Source organism: Crinia signifera, chromosome 1 (assembly GCF_055691185.1).
Source record: "Crinia signifera chromosome 1, ASM5569118v1, whole genome shotgun sequence".
Taxonomy (NCBI): Eukaryota; Metazoa; Chordata; class Amphibia; order Anura; family Myobatrachidae; genus Crinia; species Crinia signifera.
In genome coordinates, this window is record NC_139217.1 from 397,875,100 (window position 1) to 397,895,337 (window position 20,238).

Here is a 20,238-nt window from a genome sequence, read left to right on the forward strand (position 1 = left end):
TCGATGCTCTCCCAACCGAATCACCGAACGACCTGTACCTGAGGCTTCTCAAACTGAAGAAACGAGAGACCGATCTCACACTACATGGGCATTTCCTTTCTGATTATCACCGCAAGAAGTATATTCCACGGGGATTTCGAGTTGCCAACGTCCCCACCATCGGCCGAAATAACCCCACCTTCTGCAGCCGATGGTGTGGAGTACTCAATAAGTGCTCCCTCGATTTAATGCTCTTGGTAGTGGAGGAGGTCGGCTCTGAATTGAAAAAGGTCAAAACTGATATCGACTCGTTCGGCATTGCCCATCTGGCAGCGATTAAAAGCGACAAGAGCTGCAATCTGATAGAGAAGCTCAGGGTCCAAATTGAGGAATATAAACGTGATCTTGTATCATTTAAAAGGAACAAACTAGCAACAGTCACCACCGACTACCAGAACCACAACGTTTACCGCTGGTTAGCAGGTGACCAAGGTACCCGCCGTACACAAGGCCCCTACAGAGGAAGGCGACAAGCACAGAGGAACCCCTACCTATTTAATACGGGCTCATCCACGTCGGCTTCAGATACTGAGCAATCGGGCACGCAGTCGGATTTTTTAGAATCCGGCCCGTCTGCACCCAGAGGCAGGAACAACCGACAAGGAAAGGGAAGAGGCCGAGGCCACATCCCCGTCGAGGAAATTCTGGGCAAAAGAGTACGCCGGCAGGCGAAGATCTAATCTTCAACCTTTCTGACATGACCCTCACTTCCTCAATGATCTCCTTGCTCTCCAAGGGCCTGTCGTTCGTGCCAACATGCCACTTTGACCCTTTCGAAGCATCCGTTGATCTCTACAAGTTTGGGAGGAAACTGAGGCTTCAGGAGCACTTCAGCAACGACACCATGACGACCACCCCCACCCCCACACCGATCACTACTAAACTCAAACCACCTTCGTCCTTTGACCCGGTCTCCGCTAATCCATCCATCAAGACTTTTACCAGGATGATCGAGATTGATATCCAGAACACCCAAAAGAAACCATCCTATCAGAATCTCACAGCCATGGAACGCACAGCTCTGACTACCCTCAAACGCAATAAAGAGATAGTCATCCGACCGGCAGATAAGGGCGGAGCCGTTGTCATCCAGAATTGGACACAGTACAACGCTGAGATACTCCGCCAGCTCTCGGATACCCAGACTTATACTCAGGTCCCCCAAAATCCAATTCCTGGATTCAAACGCAGGGTTGATGCACTTTTGAGTCTCGGCTTATCACACCACTGGATCTCAAAAGATAACCACAACTTCCTCACGGTACCTTTCCCTGTTTGCCCCATCATATACACACTGCCAAAAATTCACAAATCGGACACCAACCCCCCGGGCAGGCCCATCATCTCTGCTCGCAACTCCCTCCTTCAACCCCTGGCAATTTTTGTTTATTGCTTTTTACAACCACTGGTGACATCTGGGCACACATACGTCCGTGATTCAAGCGATTTCATCACACAACTACAGAACATCAACCTGGACGATCAATCCCTGTTGGCAACTATGGACGTAAGTTCATTATATACTGTCATACCGCACGATGATGGCCTCAGGATTATGAAGAAAAAACTGGACACTCGATCTAACCCCCATCCGCCTACCGATTTCCTCGTCGACCTTGCCACGTTGATCCTCAGATGCAACCACTTCATGCACCAACAGAAATACTACATCCAGATTGCAGGAACTGCGATGGGGTCCAACTTGGCCCCATCGTATGCCTGCCTGTACATGCAAGAATATGAGGACCAATTCATCCTACCTAGATTCGGTGACAAAATGGCGATATTCAAACGTTACATAGACAATGTATTCCTGATTTGGCAAGGCACTGAAACCGAGCTACTCGAGATGATCTCCACACTCAACACGACGGATCATCCGATCCGCTTCACCCACTCTATCAACTCTACTTCTATCAGTTTCCTCGACATTTGTGTGTCCATTGTTGACAATCATCTACAAACAAGCCTATTTCGGAAACTGACTGACAGAAACACCCTCTTGACCACAAGCAGTCAGCACCCGCCGGCTCTCAAGGAGAACCTGCCGGTATCACAATATATGCGTGTGATACGTAACAACAGCAATACGGACATAATGGATGAACAGTTGGAAGCCATGACTGAACGTTTCAAGGCCCGAGGATACACCAATAAAATTTTACATAGATGTCTGAAAAAAGCCAAAACCAAAATGGCAAACCATTTCAACAATGAGGCCAAACAACCCAAAAAAGGTCCTCGTATGACTTTTGTGAACACTTTCAATCATGCATCCCCTACTATCAACAGGATTTATGTGAAGAAGTAATTGATACTATCTGTATATTTAAATCTAGTGAGAACTATGCACCTTCATAATAGGCACCTAAATGTAAATTACCATATTAGGTACTATGTGCCTGCATAATAGGCACCTAAATGCAAATTACCTCACTAAAAGGTGTAGAAATAGTAATTGTTTGATTGATTATGGCGACGTGTCGACACATTAATGTGACTACACAATTAATGTAGTTTTAAATGTATGTATATAAATATTGTTTAGTTTTTATTTTTATTTTTCTCGTTTTTATAAAGGCAATAATGTAGCATATATAATAAATGAATGAATGTAACAAAACGGAGCCTGGACATACTAATAATAATGGGAGCATATTGCGTTCCCCACCAGGAAGTAAATATGACATCGAGGCTTGGTTGAAAACAACATTGCGCATGTGCGCGGTGAAAAGGTGATGTCAGAATAAGACAAGTAAGCAATGAATCACACGCCCGTATGGGCGGCGCACAGTACGTTAAATATGGGCAGTGGGAGAATCCCACGCTATCTGAGGAAGCCGCTGACTAAGGAGAGGCGGGGAAACGCGTCATCAGCATCAGCCCTTGCTTGTTGTACACGAGAGGCACCGCAGCGTGGGGAGACTTGGAAGCCGGAGAGTTCCTGATAAAGCTGCAAACTACATCTACCAGCTGGGAACCCTTACAAGGCGGAAACCAGTCCCTATCCCCCAAGAGTGGATTACAAATAAATCACGCAAGTTGCAGAGTATAAGTATACAAAACTGCTTTATTTCTGCTTGCTCTAACCCATGTGCTGAATATGATACTAAACGTATGGCTGTGTGACTGAATCAATTTTAAAGCTGCTGAAAGCGGAGTCTGTGCAGATAGCACAGTACAATAACTTGTCTACTAACAGCTTTTTGGCAAACAGCTTAAACTCATATCTAATCCTGCGTATGAACCAGCAAATTAACCCTGCTTACAAACCAGCAAATTAACCCTGCATATGCTGAACCAGGCTGAGAGAAATTATTGCTGTTTTTTGCCCTTATTATTGTTATTTTATATATATTTTGGATTTTTTAGTGATTGTGTGTATTATATTGAATTTATGGTACCATATTTGTAATGTATGAACCCCACCGGCCGGTGAACTGTTTTAAAGCTTGATATATCTTTAAAATAAATAAGAGATAAATTTTAAATGTACTGAGTGACTAATTTTGTCCAATCTGCGCTGTCTAAATTGTGTGTGATTTTTTGGCCTTTTTTGGTGTAGGAAGGGTGGAGTATACCTTCCAAGACAGCAGCAAGGACAATTATTAGTTGTTTTTCCTGCGCTTGGTTTATAGTTTTTTTTTTTCTGTTCATCTACAAACAAGCCTATTTCGGAAACTGACTGACAGAAACACCCTCTTGACCACAAGCAGTCAGCACCCGCCGGCTCTCAAGGAGAACCTGCCGGTATCACAATATATGCGTGTGATACGTAACAACAGCAATACGGACATAATGGATGAACAGTTGGAAGCCATGACTGAACGTTTCAAGGCCCGAGGATACACCAATAAAATTTTACATAGATGTCTGAAAAAAGCCAAAACCAAAATGGCAAACCATTTCAACAATGAGGCCAAACAACCCAAAAAAGGTCCTCGTATGACTTTTGTGAACACTTTCAATCATGCATCCCCTACTATCAACAGGAGCCTCCAAAGAAATTGGCCGATGATATCATCTGATCCCCACCTTAAACTACAACACCACGCAAGTCCTATGATGGCATACCGCAAAGGTCCGAACCTCAAGCAGCTCCTCATGCGACCCATGGTTCAACCTGAACCCAAACAGAACTCCTCCTGGCTCTTCTCCCAACGCCCTGGGTGCTACAAGTGCACCGGCTGTACCACCTGCAATTCAATGTTGACCGGTCCATCCTTCCCACATCCTCTATCAGGTAAATCCATAAAAATTAGATTTCGGCTACATTGTCTTTTAGACCATGTTATTTATTTGCTCACATGCCCCTGTGGATTGGCATACATTGGTATGACCACCCGGAAGTTCAGGGAGCGTATGGCCAACCACAGGAACTCGATCCGGTCAGCTTTGGAAACTGGCAAAACAGACTTACCCATCCCGAGACACTTTCTCTCTGCAGGACATCAGGTTGCCAGCCTACGGTGTCGGCTGATTGATTGGGTCCCTCCCCCTCCGCGAGGTGGGGACCGTGGACTCTTATTAAAAAAGAAAGAGAGACGATGGATATTTGAACTTGGGACATTGGCCCCAAGGGGCCTTAATGAAAACAATCCCCTCAATATTTTTCTGAAATAAATGCATTTATATTGTCACAAATTCAGGTTCTTACTCTGCCTCTTCTCTTCCTTTCTCTTTTCTCTCTCGCTCTGCTTCTTGTCCTCGGTACTAGAGGGTGTTGTTATATGTCACTCTCCATACCACACATTGGGGTTCACTTACAGCTTATTGTCACTTTCGTTTGACCACAGTCGGCTTGACTTACCCACCGGTGTAAATATTAAATTGCACAGTGGTGATATATTGACTCCCATTTGACTCAACAATATATGTTTCTATTAGTCACTCTATTCACCTATTTAGCATACTGGCCTTGGTTTATTTAATTTTTCCCCATCAAGAACGGAATATATTTATACACCTATCGAGGCATTGACCTCTACAATTGACCCTATAGACCTCTAATGCGCCTATCTGCGCTATGCCCTGAAATGCATACCTTAGCAAGTTGCGTTTCTACTGAGCATTGACATATGTTTTTTTTTTGTTTTCCCATTTACCCGATATGCGCTCACAGGCGCCTTGCCCTGGAACGCACACTATAATGTGTTGCGTTCCAATTAGGCAAATTTGTCACTGCCGCTTCGTTACTATGCCCTGGAACGCACACTTCCGGGTGGTGCGTTCCAATAAGGCTATGACGTCACTCCCGCGAGATCCCCCGTCCGCATAAGCCACATTGCACTTCACCCAGACATTGGTCCCGGGTGCTCGATCTAGGCACACAGCGCCCTGTGCGCGCATCCACACAGTCTCACCTGCGATGCACTACACGCTATGCAGGCTTGAGCTCATTCCCTACACAGGTGGAACGCACGCCTCGCGATGCGTTCCAACCAGCGGAAGCGCTACTTCCGCATTCCGGCCTTTGTTTGCGCTTCACCAGTCATACTCCCTTCCTGGTAACGTCACACAGGAAGTGACGTCACCAGGGTCTCCGGCGGGATCCAGCGCTGCTCATTTCCGTTCTGGGGCTATTTAAACCAAACCAGCACCTCTCAGTGTTTACCACCACTGCTCCATGCTGGTTTGCATGAAGCTCCTATATGGCTTTGCTGTACCCTATATCTCACCTGAAAACGTAAGTTTACCTATGTATGTCTGTATGATATTGCATCACCTATGAGTACTTAAACATGTAGAGGCTTTTGTTTGCTGTTCACATTGTTTTCTGTGCTCTATTAGGCTCCTTGATAAAGGTCCATTATTGACGGACCGAAACGTCGGAGTTTGGTGATGTGTCTAACCTCTTTGACCTGCTGGCTCATTTGAGAAATAAACTTTATTTATTTTTACCAAAAATCTGAGTTATTTTTGGATAAAGTGGCGAGTGCCTGTGTCTCTGTCTTAGAGAAACGACTTTCTATTAATTGGAGTTCGGAGTACACTCTGCACCCCTTCACAGGACACCCCACCGCTGACGTATTTCTTCCACCGTGAGAGTGCGGTCTTCAACCTAACATTATATATATATATATATATATATATATATATTATTTTTTTTGTGTGTGTGTGTGTGTGTATAGATGTATATACCGGTATATAAATATGACTAAATGTCACTGAAGTTTTTGTACAACACGTCTTCATACGAATAGTGAAAGCCCAGCACCACATTCAATCCATTGTCTGTTATCAGAGCTTGAGTCCATTCATAGAGCTTTTTCTCACATTGATTACCAATGGGAAAAAAGTGGTATGAATAGGATAGTGAACAGATGCATTCCCTCCCCCTCTGTAACATTTAAGGCCTACAAAGCTGCAATAATCTCTAATAAAATATTCCATTTCTGGACAGAACAATCTTGACGGATGTGTACAGGCAGAATATAAAGTATCATGCAAGACAATAACATAATGAGCTTACAAAGGATTGGACAAACAACCTGTGATATAGCACACCCACTAAAGTAAACAGCATGTGTGTTTGTTTGTAATCCAGTCATAACAAAGCGTGGGTAGATTTGCCCTTTAGGACTTCACATTAGAACACTGCTGTAATGAAATATAACCACAGGTAAAGGAAGTTTACCTAGAACCTGCACTTTAGTTGTATTAAATCCATGCCTGGAAGAGAAAAATCACATTTGTTTTAGTTCAACAATAGTGTGACATTTTCTCAAGTAATGTATTGCCTGATGCTGGGCAAAAATATAGGGGGAAATCTATATACTGTAGGATGAGAGATTCATAAAGTGAGAGATTTGATAAGAAATCTCCAGGTTTTTTAAAGCGGCAATCATTTACACTGCAAAACCAGTTTGATTTTGAAGTTTAAATGAGTGCTGCTTTAAAAAAGATAGAGATTTCATACCAAATCTCTCACTTTCTGAATCTCTCATCCTATTACATTTCACCCCTAGTACTCCTTCTACTTGGGTTATCACTGTTCTGTGCATATAAACTCAGGATATTTATTAAATAGGTAGGTGATTCCCTTGGCTTCTAATCTAATATTGCAAGTGCCTGATATTTGGTAGTAGGACCATAGTGCATATTTTCTGAATGATGTAAAACTGTTTCTAACACATGAAACTAAGTAGCGGTGCTATAATTTAAGAACAATTAATTGAAGAGAAAATATTATTTGTCCTCCAACTGAAACCAACATTACCAACAGTAACCATATAATTAACAAGCTTCCTGAATTCTTATGTTGTTAGACTGTTTCATTTGTATCAGGTCAACAGACATTTTCAGATCTCAACATTTAACCGTAGTTAATTTCAGGCACTCCCCATGGCTGTTCTCTATATTACATTATATCTATATGTAAGGGGTGTAGGGTTACTGGGATGCAGTCAATTTATTGACAGTCAAAATACTGACAAATATTGGCAGACAGTCAAAATACAGACACGGTCAAAATGCTGACATTTCACATGTCAACATGTCAAAAAGTCAACATGAGTTTTTCTTTAAAACCGACTTACTTCCTTATCCAAGTGGGCACAGAGCTAGATTTTAATAGTGTGACAAGCACAGCAGTGTCCATAACAACCTATGTCAACATAATCACAATAAAAACTATGTTGACTTTTTGACATGTCAACCTTTAAAATGTCCACATTTTGACCATGTAGGCATAATGAATGTCGGCATTTTGAACATATCAGTATTTTGACTGTCAATGCTTGTCTGTATTTTAACCGTTGGTATTTTGAATGTCGGGAAATCAGAATATTCCAGATTATCATGACAGGTTATAATGAAACAAAAGTTATGGGCTCTGGCATGGCAGCGGCTGTTGCACGATCGTGACAGCAAGTGGCTATAAATCAGCGCGGCTCTCCATTATCCAGTCCCAAAAGATTGAGTAGACTAATCACTCTTACAATGGGCCCAATTCAGACCCATTCGGATGGCTGCGAATTTGCAGTCCATTTGATAATCAAAAGACTGCACATACGGACCGTGCGAAGGCTAGCTTGTTTCAACTAGGGTTGTTTTAAGAGATGAGGTAGCCTTTGTACAGCCTCTTGCATCCGGGCCCCCTCCTCTCCACCTCTCCGTAGAGTCTGAGCATTAGAGGGCTCAGACTAGTATCGACTGCGACGGTAAGGGTCCAGTGTGTGACATCATGAAGCAGTAGGCAGGTACAGTGTGTGACCTAATCGTCATAACATCATCCCGCCTGTGCTGCAGCTGCCACCGGGTCAGTCATCCGCTACTGACTGCCTGGTGGCATTAAAGTTTTGGCCCTGTACCCCTAAAAAAACTGTGTGGATAAAGTACATGGAGTAGATTTACAAATGAGTTGGTTGTCAAATCCGCTACCCACATATAAACATACAAGTGATAGTGGGCCAGATTCTCTAAGCTTCAAAAGCGATAAAATGGAGAGTGATAAACAACCAGCCAATCAGCTCCTGCCTGCCATGTCACAGACTGTGTTTGAAAAATGTCAGACAGGAGCTGATTAGCTGGCTGTTTATCACTCCGAAGGCATTGCCGGGCTTGGTTCATTGGGCCCCATTCAGACCTGATCGCATGGCTGCAAATTTGCACGGCAGCTCAATGAACTGCACCTGCGTATTGGTTGCAATGGGCATACGCGATACCCGCCAGTGATTAACTCCTGCAACTTTTTCCTGATCTATGGTCATACGTACAGTTATTGAGAGGAAGTAGGTGTCTGTGGGGGAGAACTGGCTATTTAGTGGGAGTGCTAACAAAATGCAGGTGTGTCAGAAATAAACCGCTGGGAGTAACAGGGAAACCAAAGGCATGCTTAGGAAAACATTTGGTGTGGCAAAGCCTGCTAGGGCACTGTTTGTGACATCAGCTCCAGCCAGGATATGGCGCTTTCCATCGCAACGCCGAGTAAGTCTCTGGCTACACAGTGCCTGTGATGACTTGTGCCCAGTGTAAAAATCATTTAATGATGAACGGCTTGCGATGAGATTTGAACCCATTCACATGGGTGCGTATGGATTCACAGCCGTCCTCATCAATTCACACAGTGGCCACAAATAATTAGAAAAGAGAGACTACACTTTAGCGGGCGGCACCTTAACTGATGGCTGGCCGCTGCACATTCGCCACAGTGTGGTTAGGTCTAATTTGGGCCCATATAGAAACGCGATAAAAGACCAAAAATTTATTTTTTACCACATTTTCCCTACTAATTCTTCCCTATGTAACTTTGTTGTGGTCAGCATGGTAGTCTTTGTGTGTACACGCTCTTCCTGTACTTTTCCCATACTTGTATGCCCCTTCCATCATTTTTTTATTTTGCAAAGTGTAAGTAAAGGTGCATACACATGGATAGATTTGGAAAACGAGTCAATATCATTAACGATTTCCTCAGAGGTCCTGGACAAACGATTTGGTGTCAAATAGTGAACGATAGTACAAACAATTACACATGAACGATCGATCTTTAGCGAGGCTCCTGTCAGTAGCTGCAGGTCCTATACTCGCAAAGCCACGCCCCCTTTTCCTTAGACCACGCACTTTTTTCAGATGGGCGCGGCTTCACCGTGCAAAAGAGTCCCGCATTCCAGCAGGCAGAGGTTGGGAGGAATGGGTATGGGACACATTGGTGGACAGTGAAAAATACATTGCTGCATGGTTTATAAATACATTGGGGGCCAGCAGCCTTTCAGGTACTTACATGCTGCTTGTAGAAACGTAGAAAAACTGTAAACAAAACAGATGAACTGCTTTCTGTGCCTCTGCTCCATTCTGAGGTGGCGGTAGAACATTGTAGCCTATGGGCTATGAATCGCACTGCCTCCAGGGGTCGGAGGCTAACCGCACATGTGCCGACCGCCCCCAGCCGGCACCCGCTCAGCACATCGCAGGGATGGGCTCCTTTCCGAGCCCTGTCCTTGCGTGCATACAGGTGATAGGATCGCATTTTATAATGCAATCCTGGAAGGTAATATTCCACCCCTGAGTCTTTGTGAAATAAGTTCCTTTACAAAGTTATTTGCTACAGTATGTCCTGAACTGCACTGACCCATGAAGACAATTATCAGACAGTAGTGCACCGGTATAATAGCATTCAGCAGAGGACAAGCATAGATGGCTTTGGAAATGATCCCAGATTATGTGCTATTATGACACGTGTCTACTATTGCACTGGTTCTTCTTTACAGGTCACCTGGAATTGTAGATCTTTTCATAGATAAAGACATTTGTATAGCAGTGCTTTCACCCTGTAACTCTTTATCTGCCAGAGATAGATAGCAAGACTGATGTGCAACGTCAAATTGGTTTTCTTTGTATAGCATTAGCCATTAGGCAAATGGGAAGAATATTATGTTTAAAATAAAAATAATAATTTGAGACTAAACATTTGTCATTTTAACAACATCCCACGAGGCCATCGCCCCCTCTGCTGTGCAAGTGTCCCGATTAGCGAGACGCAAATGGTGGAAGGTATGGATTAGGGGCGTGTTCATCCTAGTCGCCTGGAGGCAAGTTTGGTGCCCCCCCCCTATTAGCGCATTCATCTGTCTGCAGAATCAGTATTCCAATCGGATGTGTTTGGGCACACCATTTCTTTCAGCGCAGGCTGAGCAGTATTAGGAAGGAGTAGTCTTGTCACTTATTGCAGGTGTTACCAGGGTTTGTGGGACAAAGATGATTAACTCTGCAGCAGGAGTGCCACAGATCTCCAATGGAAGAGCAGTGGTCACCCTTGCATCCCGCTGTGAACAACACAGGTGCTGCTGTATATGTAGATGCTCCTTTAGGGCTAGGAGCCCGGAGGCAGGTGACTCCATTGCCTCTGAGAGTTACACCCGTTTGGGATAATAACTTCCACAGACTACTGCATTTGCTCAAATGATTCACAGAGCAAGGAACTTGTATTGAGGAATGGTTCTCACATCCACAAATAAAATAGCAAAAGCATTCAGTTTTGGTGTATTGGTCCCACTGCTGCATCAATGGCTTAAGGCCCCCATCCACCAGGCTGATTTGGCCACTTTCCACCCGTTTCCGACATGGTCCAATAATTCAGGTGAAAAGTGGCCAAACCGGATCTGTTTGACATCTGATCCATTGCACGGTCCCATGCACATTGGATTGGAGAGTGTATCTGCTTGCAGGTCCGATCCAGTGGCGTAACTATAGAACCCAATCCCCATGCGGTCGCGGGGGGCGCTGTGCATATGGGGGCACCGGGGGGGCTGCGGTGCTATAGTAATCCCCCCGCCCCCCATCCCCCGCATGCTTACCTGTCCGCGCGTCCCGGCTCCCCTCCTGGCTTCAATCAATGCTATGGAGACGGACCACGATAAAATGGCCGCCCCATAAAGCAGACTGTTCTCTGAAACTGTCTGCAGTATGGGGCGGCCATTTTATCATGGCCATCTGCATAGAATTGATTGAAGCCATGAGGGGAACCGGGACGCGCGGACAGGTAAGCATGCAGCAATGGGGGGAGGGGGCACGGGGCAGCCTCCTGGCAGCGGGGAATATGATTGCATGTTAAAGGATTCCATGCAATATTTTGCATCCGATCCTGCCACACGGGACCTTCCCTCAGAGAAGTCGCAGTGATGGATGGGGGCTATTACTGTGATGGCCGGTCCTGTATATCTTTAAAATATTACATACAATGGACCAGCGGCAGCTGCAGCGCCGTCTATATAGTGGACGGGGTGATCCCTAGACGCATATACTGTATACATACAGTGCATCTTGAAGGTATTTACAACACTTCACTTTTTCCACACTTTGTTATGTTACATCCTTATTCCAAAATGGAATAAATTCATTTTTTTTCCCCCTCAAATTTCTACACACAATACCCAATAATGAAAATATGAAAAAAGTTTTTGGGAGATTCTTGTTAATTTATCAAAATAAAAAAAACTAAGAAATCAAATGTGTCACGGTTGAAGATTCAGATGGGGCCATGTGATGCTCAGGGACTGGAGACGAAGCAGCAGCAGGGTTAAAACGAGCGGGTTTAATAAATGATGTCATACAGGGACTCAAATACTTCTTTGAGAAATAGGCAGGCAAAAAAATAATAAATAGCAATGATAAAGAATGTCCAGATAACAATGATGAGGAATATTCAGATTACAATGATGATGAATATCCAGATTACAATGATGAGGAATGTCCAGATAAAGAAGTGGAAAGATGGCAACAACAATGGATCCGGAGACTGAAAGAATTATGAGGAATGGCTGAGACCTGAGGACGCTGGAGACGGATTTTTGGAAGATCCAGGAGCGGGACCGGAGTTTAGGAATCCAGGAGGTAGCACCCAAGAGTACCAGAGAGAAGCTGGCGACCAGTGTGCCTGGAAGGAAGCGATGGGGTCTATGGCCAATAGCAAGCTGACGGACACAGTGGGAAATAGCAAGGGCACAATGAGTCAGGAGCCTTCCAGGAAGTGCACGGCACAGAAGACTTTTTGCACTGACACTAAGCTACCTAGGCAGATCCCCTATATGCATAAAGCAAGATGGCGGCGCTGGTCTCCCGGCATCTATAGCCTAGAGCGGGACCACGCTGTAGACTCCCATGCTGACCTCCACACTGCCGCACCTCTGCCTGCCGCCTTACCTGACATGGAGGCCGACACACGCCAGTCGGCGGTGGGCACGGATGGGTGAGTACAGTACCCGCCGTGACGGCGTGTGACACAAATGTACATAATTATTCACAGCCTTTGCTCAATACTTTGTTGATGCACCTTTGGCAGCAATTACAGCCTCAAGTCATTTGAATATGAAGCCACAAGCTTAGCACACCTACCTTTGGGCAGTTATGCCCATTCCTCTTTTCAGCACCTCTTCAGCTCCATCAGGCTGGATGGGAAGCGTCGGTGCACAGCCATTTCTAGATCTCTCCAGAGTTCAGTCGGATTCAATTTATGTTCAAACAAGTGTCCAAATTTGTGTAATTCTCAGGAGAGCTTACATCAAGTACAGTTAGGTAAGACAAGGGACCAGTGGCAGGACCATGATTCCTTCTATGGGCTGTTGCCGAAGCAGCCCCCCTCCCTAGAAAAGGTACGGGCCGCCACTGCAAATGATGTCGGATAGCATGCCCTTCACCACCTGTGGCAATCAGAGCCGGGGAGACTGCTGGGTGTATTGGCAGGTTATTGGCCATCTTATCCCTTTTAAGGGATTCAGCCCAGCCCAGCCCTGCCAGTGATACTGCCATGTTTGTGGACATCACTTGCCCTCCAGCCAGCTCCTGTGCTTTTGACCTTTCACCTCTGAATATCGCTAGTACCTTGTCTCCACATAAGACCTGGTTGCACCAGAGTTAGGGCGGACCTAATTCGCGCCGTCAAACATTTAGATTAGATTAGATTCATTTATTGTTATTGCCCCTATTAGGACAACAAAATTCAGTTTTTACATCCAAACATGGCGATTATAGATGAAGTCCTAGCTCTTGCAGGTATTCGCCATCTTTCAGAGGAGGTCAACAGAGGTAGTGTAGGGTTTGCTGTGGCCATCCTAAACAGCAGTCATAGCTGTGGGTTCACACCCAAAACCATAACAAGTAGTGAGTTCTTGTATCTAGTCGCTGGGGGATTTAGAGTGTGAAAGGAGCCAGAAATCAGGTCCACTTGGTACATGATGTACCCCACTATTTTGGATGTTAGTTTTATAATTTTGTGCCAAAATGAAGTTATGAGGGGACAGTCTCACCAGATGTGTATTAAGGTGCCTCTTTCCCCACCACATCTCTAAAACAAAGGTGATACGGATGGGTAGCATTTATGGAGCAAAGTGGGGCATCTATACCACCTTTTGAATAGTTTATATTGAGTTTCACTGATGTCTAAGCTGGTAGAACATTGCAATATCATTGCACAATGTTTCTGCCAGTCAATTTGTATCCCCCTATGGATAAGGTCATGATCTCATGCCGCACAGAAAGAGAAGAGTATTGGGGAATAGACACTGGGACTATTTTTACCAAATGCTTGTATGCTGCCCATGTCTTTTTGTAAGTTTTTGCATTTTCTCACCACAGTACAATTGTATTGACAGGTTTCTGCATTGAGGATATAATTGTGTTTGCCCCTGGTGACAACACAGGGTTTGCACCCCAGGCACATGTGTTGGCCCTTTAACCTGTGACACAGATGAATTACACAGGTTCTGGGGCTGACTCAAACTAGTTGAAATTCATGCTAGCGCCAATTTCTGACATCAAATGACCTATTCAATGTCAAGTCATTTCCTGCAACTGGTGGAATATATTCCGACAGTCGGAAAGTCCCTGCATTGGCGAAAACAGGAGGGCTGCGGATTTGACAATCCAGTGGTCGTTTCTGACAATACAGATTCATCTCGACAAGGAGGCAAATCGGTAGCAGGTGAGTATCAGGAGGGATTCAATACTGACGACAGCTATTTTCGCCCGGCGGATTGAATACGACCCCTTAAAATAAAAAAGTGTAATTCATGAGTGTCCCAATTTAAAGGGCTGATCCTTCTCACTTTCCCGTCTTGTGTTATTTATATCTGACTAAATTTGTATTGCTCATTCAGTGATCAATGAAGTTGGAGTGTGTGGCCAGTACTGTGTATACTGCAAAATAATACATTGTAAAATGGTAACAATGTAGTGTATTATAAGAAAAATGCACTTTCATCTGCATTGTACAGCAATGCTTGGGCTTTCTCTACTGCCGCATACTCTGAGTACAGCCTTCCTGGTAATCCGGATTACTAATTATATTAAATGCCATTGTTGTTTTTTTTTTTATATGCTGAGTCAGAAATCAACCACTAATGGAAACATTTTGCTCATATCCAGCGGAATTACCATTAGTCTTCTATCTCTCTAGATACTTCTGCATCCCAGAAATGTTTGTCTGCAGTGTAATATCTTATGCATTGATTTACTGTATAGTGTGAATCTCCTAAAAAAAAATCAATTTTTTCAACATGTTAACCAAAGGTTGAGTGCAATGCAGAATACAATAACAGTGACCGCTTCTGCTGCAACATGAATATGCAGAGGTCAGTGGCAATCAGGATTCTTTACCACTACAATATGTACAGTTCTTCTGGCTGTTATTGTTGGTGGTTTGTACCTTGTGCAATGAAACCAGAGATGTCTGGCTTACAGTAAGGCGGCTCACAAAGTTAGTGCTGGTACAGTATTGTGTTTCCAGAAACATACAAGAGTATGTAATTACATTCTATAGTATCTCTCAGTAACAACCTTTATGTGCGTCACATGGACTAGTAAGCACTATTTTATTTCTATAATAAAAATTACAATTTTCTCTCCTTAACTAGGAGTATATTCAATTAGCCCACAGCTAAATCTGTCTATTCAATTAGATCCTTTAAGACCCAAGGGTGCACTTAGGAGTTTAGAGGGATTCAGTATTGAATCCCGGCGGTCGGGATCCCGGCATTCAGAATCCCGACGCCGGAATCCCGACAGCCGAAATGCCGACAAGGGGGGGACGTGGATCGCCCCCCCTTGCGGGCTCGCTGCGCTCGCCACGCAGCGGGCCCGGTGCCTCGCTACGCTCGGCACGCTATTTTATTCTCCCTCCAGGGGTGTCGTGGACACCCCAGGAGGGAGAAAGTGTCTGCATTTCGGCGGTCGGGATTCCGGCGTCGGGATTCTGAACGCCGGGATCCCGACCGCCGGGATCTTAACTGCATCCCGTTTAGAGGAAATGTCTACATAAAATGCAACCTGGGGATTTATCTTGCAGGGAAACCTTTATGTTCCTGCATTTTATGTGGAATTATGGATAACCATGTGGTATCCTAGATTTTACCGTGTGAGGAAAATTACCAGTACTTAATTGAATAGCACTGGCCATGAAAGCCAGAAATTTTCTCTGTGCATAATTGAATATGCTCCCTAATGTGAATAGTAACGGGGCCCATAAATATATTGTTCCATTGGTTAATCAGCAAAATTCTGCATGTTAATAATCCCTGACTCCCCAATCTCGATAATCTTTGGGTTAGAATTTGTGAATTGAGAATTTATAACATTTTGGATTTTCACAACCCGTCCAGTGCAGCCATATGAATGGAGAATTTTCCACATAGCTTTCAGAGAACTATGACATATTGATTTGACAGCACAAGCATATCATTCATCCATTTGACAACAAGCGGTATCAGCTACTCATACTCGTCAGCAATTCCAATGTTTTACAATGAGATGGCAAAGCCTTGGCTATACTTACCGACTTTTCTTCAGATTAGGTTGTGTATAGGGAGTGTGGCTGGCAAGCAGTGGTGTGCGGTGGGGTGAGGCAAAGCCTTTCCTCTCATACTAGCGTATTTGCCGGCGTTTTGAATTGATAAAGTATGTAAAAAATACAAAGAATATATTTAAAAAATCTTATTTTTATTATTCTAATAATTTTTATAGTCAAAACTCTGGAGTAAAAAGTCTATGGCAGGTGAGGCAGTGCCTCACCTGGTTACCTTTTCTGCACATCTCTTATCAAAACTCAGTGAATCTCCAGCAGCGTACACTGCTGCACGTGTATAATGCTGGCATGCACCCCATGGCTCATATATTGTGTGCAAATCTGGTTCTACTTTCCAGGGACTCTTGAGCCATTTACCTCACCGCATGTCCCTGCTGGCAAGAAGGTGGTGGGCTAGTCAGGAACACAATTGTGTCATGACAGCTCCGCCCCTGCTATACTGTGCCGAGAAGTATAACAGTGTAACAGTGGAGGGTCTACCTACTTGGGGGATGAGGAGACTTGCCTACATTCCCAGGGAGCAGGAGGAAAATAAGATTTTCGGGAGCCTCTTAGCATTTCCGATTGAGTAGGCAAGTATGGCATGGTATCCCAGGGGTCCTTTTGTACAGACCCTAGACTATGCATTACTTCAGCAACATGTGGCCAAACCCACAAAGGGACCATTGCCCCCCCCCCCCCCCTTAGTAAGGATAAGGTGCCAGACTGTGTACTTGAACTATATATTTTGCATATCTAACCTTATACAGCACCAACTATAGTGTATTGTCTACAGTTTGTTGCCATTATTAATCTGGTAAATTAACAGTATTTATACTTCAGTGTGTAAGGGGCATTAGTGTGTGGTATAATATGGTAGTGGGCCACTATTGTGTGGGGTATAATAAGGTGTAAGGGGCACTTCATGTTTTATGGGGAATTATGGTGTGTGCCATAATGTTTAAGGAGCATTACATTCTATGTCATAATGTGTAAGGGAATTACAGTGTCATTTGAAATCATTGATGGTTTATGGCCGATGTAGAATAGTTTTGCCATTGATTGGGGCGTACCAGATGCTTTCCCACCATCGATATCAAGCTTAAGCGAATACTTTTGTTTTTCTTTCATCCCAAAGGGGCCATGGCAAGGAGCATAGCTCCACCCTAACACTCGTGAAGCCCCACCCATATGGTTTGATTGGCCCATAGGCCAATCAGTCAAAGAAAATGGATGACCATCAATAGGTAAAAACATTGGAGGTCATCCATTGCATAGTATGACACTATTGATGTCCAGTTGCACTATTGCCATCAATGGCAAAGGGAATGATGGCCATCCCTAGTGTAGCATAACGTGTAAATGGCATTACGTGGTGTGTTATAGTGTGTAAGGGGCATTATGGTGTGTGGCATATTGTGTAAGAGGCTTTACTAATAGGAGGAAAATTTACAAATAATGGAGATTTATTATCCTATGCTATGTGAGTTTCTGCACATTACTTGCACCTGTCCCATATTGGTTATTAGAAATTCCTCAGAAATAGAATAGCACAGAGCTTTATCTACAGTCCCACTATATGGTTCTCTTGTGTGCAACTGCCCTTATATATGTGACTGATCTATGTCCTATCAGAATCAGGCCCTATATGAAAATGTCTGCTGAATCTGTCTTGTAACATGAACATTTAAATATTAGCAACTTACATTAGGCAGAATTGAAAGACTATAGGGCCCATTTAAAATGTAATATTTGCATCTAGTTCCCCCAAAACACACGTTTTTGGGGGTTATCCACAAATATGAAGTACCTCTGGTATGTAAGATGGAGAGACCACAGCAGGAATCTCCGCTACTTGCTGCAATTCCTCCTGACCCATCCATAGCCGCATACCCCATAGGTTTCTATGGCCGTATTGCAGAGTGGGGATCACTGATGGATGGAGGTGCTGCCAACTGGATCTTGTACAAAAGGCCTTAATATGTATTAACAAACAAGGAGTGTGGTGCTCTTCCTGTGGCGCTACACTTGGACCTGTGCCAAATTTTATAAACATTTTATAAACATGCAACAAATAGAAAAATGATTCACTTTTAGGATCGTTATTCTTATTCCTGTTGCTTCCAGATTCTCAATCCAGTGTACATGTACATGAAAAACGAGAAATAAAAAACTTTGTGTGGTATTCGTTGGATGGGGTATGTCATAGGGTAGATGTGCCTCAAGGTTGTCAACACAATTTGCCAACATTTTTCGAGACCTGTGGGTCTATTCCTCATGGTTAATGGAGACAGTTGTCTCTATTGAATTATATAATCAGCCCCGGGGCTCATTGAGCCAGTAATGGTTACAGAAATACAGGGGAAACAAAGGTATGGGTAAAAACTGGTCCAGGACAAGACCCCCGGACCGGACATCAAACTCTGCATCTTGGAGCTTGCAGCATCCAGTCCGGGGGGTGTCCTACCCGGGGGGGGGGGGGGGGCTGCCTGTGACACATGTCACCAGGGAGAGGAGGAGAATAAAGCCTCCCTGTATAGTCCAGACAGTCATGACCACACGGGGAGGCTGCAATCTCCCCTTCCCCATGTCCCTGGTGCTAGCTATCACAGGGATTCCCCCCCCCCCGGACAAGATACCCCCAGACCGGACACTACAAGCTTCGGACTGAGGATTTTGATGTCTGGTCCGGCGGTCCGGGGTATGGTCCGGATTTTACATAGTCTAGGAAACTAAAGCTGTATTTCTATAATCAACACCAGGCTCTTGGCCCAGTTCCAAAATATTGGGGACAAAAAGAGTAGGGGTCCCCCAAAGTTCAGAAACCAGCACCGGGCTTAAACAGCCAGCAGTGTCAGAAACCAGCACCGGGCTCAAACAGCCAGCAGTGTCAGAAACCAGCACGGGCTCAAACAGCCAGCAGTGTCATGCCACAGCCAGGGGATACTTTTTACATAAGGTCTCCCAAACAAAGCATGATCACTAGGGTTGCCACCTCACACATAATCGATTCCTGGAAACCTCCTCACGAACACGCGTGCATCCCCAGAAAAAGTGGGCATGGTCTCTTCATAAAGTAGGTGTGGCCTCTGCAATACAGACACTAAAAGTGGGCATATAGTTACTGAAAGTGGGCTCCCAGTATAGTTGTGTCAGATGTGTGTAGCTGTCACACACACTGTGTGAAAGTTACACACACCTGACACAACTATACTGGGAGCACTTGTACTGTACAGTATACTCCCAGACAGCCATCGCTACCTGCCCTCGCTCCAGTCCCTGGAGGGTTGCAACCGATTCCGGGAGAATCCCAGAGGGCTATTTCACACACTCCGGCTCCTGCCGGGCGGCGAAAACCTGTAGGGCCAGGAAGCCGTGCAGCACACAGCAGTTTGGAATGGAGGGGATGGCCACAGCCCGCCAGGAGCCAGAGTGTGTGAAATAGCCCCTAAACCATACCACCCAGCATTACCCTCTCCAGGAGGGACACAATGCTCTGCTCCTGCACTTCACCTCCTAATGTATGATTGCCATCACCTGTAGTGAAGCACCTTTCTTATCAATTAAACTGTTCAACACAGATGAGGGTAATCCTACATTAAGAAGAAAGTGCAGGAGCAGAGTATTGTGTCCCTCCTGGAGAGGATCATGTTGGGAGGTACAGTATGCCTAAGCTGGTCAGTCCGGGCCGGGTCCCTGGGGGGAGTGGGGACCCTGGCCCCCAATAAAGGGGTCCGCGCCTCCAGGGGAACTCCGGCAGGGACTGAAGCCGCCACCCCTGGGCTGTCTGCTGATGCCATTGTAATAAAAATATTAAAACACTAGTGGACAGTGGAAGCAGCAGCCTCGAGTCGTTAGGATTTTCTCCTGGCGGAGGCAGCTTGAGACCTCGCAGCAACATAGAAATCCGTTATCCCGGACCCTGG